At 34.3% G+C, this 3,454-nt stretch overlaps 2 long non-coding RNA genes across 2 annotated transcripts in view; one reads left to right on the plus strand and one right to left on the minus strand.

Moving 5' to 3' along the window:
- LOC107602314 (uncharacterized) overlaps nucleotides 1-3,454 on the plus strand; it is a 24,030-nt gene that overhangs the window by 11,667 nt on the left and 8,909 nt on the right. Inside the window, exon 3 of the long non-coding RNA XR_001611019.1 lies at nucleotides 1,998-2,004. This is a non-coding gene — a long non-coding RNA (uncharacterized lncRNA). The remainder of the gene's footprint in view (nucleotides 1-1,997; nucleotides 2,005-3,454) is intronic.
- The window catches only part of LOC107602315 (uncharacterized), a 13,489-nt gene that overhangs the window by 5,464 nt on the left and 4,571 nt on the right, over nucleotides 1-3,454 (minus strand). The gene's annotated exons all lie outside the window — the stretch shown is intronic.

The following is a 3,454-nucleotide window of genomic DNA, read 5'->3' on the forward strand; positions in this document are numbered from 1 at the left end:
TGAATTTAACGGTAAAAGACTGTAAAAATGCTACAGTAAAAACCTGTTAAATGGTTAACGGTAAATTCCCCTACTATATACGGTGAAAAACTGTATTGGACATTACATGTATTGGACATTAATTTTACGGTAGTATACCGTTTTTGGAAGTGAAAAATACCGTATAATTTACAGTGAATAACCGTAAATTGACATTCCCAGAATTCCCTGCATTACATTTCAAATGTGATGTTTTTTTTGTTGAAATAACAGTTTCTTCTTAGTTTTTTCTTATCAGTTTTGTATATTAGGGTTGTGTGTTACACCTAATGTTGTTAAATGAATGTTCATTATTTCAGTACCATGATGGTGTTTAGTGTTTGTGTGAATGACACTGTGCACCTTCTATATATGTTATTATTTAAAAGCTGCTTGTGAAGGCTTTGGTTCATCATGTGACTTTCTCATCATCTCCTGCATTTGGTGGTTATCAGTGTATTACAAAGATACAAAACAGATTTCAGTACTTCAATAGGTTGGTATATTAACATTTTATCAGTTAATGAAATTGCGGTATTTAACTGTAAATTTAAGTTAAAACCGCAAAACCTAAAACGTTGCTACCATATTTTTTACGGTAAAATTCCGGCAACCACAGCTGCCGTTTTTTTACCGTAAATTTTACAGATTTTTTTTTTTACAGTGAAGGTAATGAAAAGCCGACAAAAAATACATGTGAAACTAGTGTACTGGTGTAAATTAGTAGTGTAACTACCAGTCAAAAGTTTGGACACACCTATTTATTGTTTTTTATTGCTATTTTCCACACTATGTAGTAATAGTCATCAAAAAATAGAAGTATGACATTTATGTAGTGACCAAATAAAGTTTAACAAATCAAAACTAGTTGGACATTTGCTTCTCCTGCTCGATCATTCACTTATCAATCTTTGTGAGGTGCATCCTGGGATGCTTTTGCATGTGTTATGGACACTTCTTGATTGCTTCACTATCGACTCCAACTAACCCATGTAAAAAATAGATTAATAAATTCAGTAACATTTTACTTTTGTAAAGAAATTCATATGTATTCATTTATATTTATCAGTCAAATTTCAAACATATAAACAGGTTTGAGATGTATTACTATTATTACTATTTTATTTTATTTTTTTAACAAAAAAAGTCAAGTGTGCTCAAACTTTTGATTGGTAGAATATATACATATTAATCAGTAAACAAACATGTACGGGGCGGAGGATTTGTGGAACTGCATGAATCATCATTCAATGTCCTAATTTTTGTATTATCTCTTGTATATTATATTAGATTATTTTGTATATACAGTATAACAAAAATAAATATGTTTAATCAAATATAATGCAATATAATATAGATCACATAAAAAGTCTTATTTGGGCTTACTAATGTGTATGTATTGTTTTACAAATTCAAGCTAACTGTTAAACAAATGTATACATGGCCTCTGCAGCAAAAACACAAACACATTCTCTCCTCAGAAATCTATCTGTAATCAGGGTCATGACCCACGGGCCCCTGAACGAGACGAGACAGATCTGTAATCTGTCTTCAGTCAGCAAAGCCTCTACCACAGCATGACTAGAAATATTCAAGCCTGATCCTGGATTAGCTGCATTTATAGGAAGACTTTCACTCTTTATTTATATTTTTCATGCATATTTTTTCATGCAACTGCTATTTGTGGAGATTCTCTCTTACTACAAATGCAATCAACAAAAATTTTAGATTGCGTGAGTAAAATATGTTTGCGCATGCCAAAGCTGCCACTTAAATGCATTGTGGTTGCTAGGGTATTCTAAGTGGTTGTTTACTGGCTCAAGTCAAAAGGGCCCCCCGCTGGTCTCTATGATATTCTGCTCTCTATTTCAATTTAAAGGTGACATATCATGAAAATTTGACTTTTCCAGGTTTTAAGTGCTATAATCGGGTCCCCGGTGCATCTACCAGCCAAGGAAACGTGAAAAAGATGAACCCAGTAACTTTGTTTAGGTAAGCCTTTTTCTGCAAGCGTCTGAGAAAACGAGCGCGTCTGATTTCGCTCCCTTGGTGACGTGGCAAAGGGATCTCATTGTCATATTACCGCCCCTTAATCTGTATATGTATTCATTTATATTTATCAGTCAAATTTCAAACATATAAACAGGTTTGAGATGTATTACTATTATTACTATTTTATTTTATTTTTTTAACAAAAAAAGTCAAGTGTGCTCAAACTTTTGATTGGTAGAATATATACATATTAATCAGTAAACAAACATGTACGGGGCGGAGGATTTGTGGAACTGCATGAATCATCATTCAATGTCCTAATTTTTGTATTATCTCTTGTATATTATATTAGATTATTTTGTATATACAGTATAACAAAAATAAATATGTTTAATCAAATATAATGCAATATAATATAGATCACATAAAAAGTCTTATTTGGGCTTACTAATGTGTATGTATTGTTTTACAAATTCAAGCTAACTGTTAAACAAATGTATACATGGCCTCTGCAGCAAAAACACAAACACATTCTCTCCTCAGAAATCTATCTGTAATCAGGGTCATGACCCACGGGCCCCTGAACGAGACGAGACAGATCTGTAATCTGTCTTCAGTCAGCAAAGCCTCTACCACAGCATGACTAGAAATATTCAAGCCTGATCCTGGATTAGCTGCACTTATAGGAAGACTTTCACTCTTTATTTATATTTGTCATGCATATTTTTTCATGCAACTGCTATTTGTGGAGATTCTCTCTTACTACAAATGCAATCAACAAAAATTTTAGATTTTGCGTGAGTAAAATATGTTTGCGCATGCCAAAGCTGCCACTTAAATGCATTGTGGTTGCTAGGGTATTCTAAGTGGTTGTTTACTGGCTCAAGTCAAAAGGGCCCACCGCTGGTCTCTATGATATTCTGCTCTCTATTTCAATTTAAAGGTGACATATCATGAAAATTTGACTTTTCCAGGTTTTAAGTGCTATAATCGGGTCCCCGGTGCATCTACCAGCCAAGGAAACGTGAAAAAGATGAACCCAGTAACTTTGTTTAGGTAAGCCTTTTTCTGCAAGCGTCTGAGAAAACGAGCGCGTCTGATTTCGCTCCCTTGGTGACGTGGCAAAGGGATCTCATTGTCATATTACCGCCCCTTAATCTGTAAGTTTACACCCACGGCGCCGTTATTGTGTTTTCGCAAGCGACAACGGTGTACCAGCTCTAATGCCATGGTGAAAGTTTGAGCAAAACATGCTAACTATATTGCTAGAACAATATTTAGAGTCCCAGCCTCAGAGGAGACAAGAGAGAAGTGGATTTATTGATTTATTTAGGCTACTGTATATTGCTGCTGCCACACAGATCTAAAATAAACATGCAATTTATTTCCCAGCTGTTTACCTTCACAGACATAACCCACTGTTTTTGTAACTCGTGTGTTTTTA

Source organism: Sinocyclocheilus grahami, unplaced genomic scaffold (genome assembly GCF_001515645.1).
Source record: "Sinocyclocheilus grahami isolate Dianchi unplaced genomic scaffold, SAMN03320097.WGS_v1.1 scaffold324.1, whole genome shotgun sequence".
Classification (NCBI taxonomy): domain Eukaryota; kingdom Metazoa; phylum Chordata; class Actinopteri; order Cypriniformes; family Cyprinidae; genus Sinocyclocheilus; species Sinocyclocheilus grahami.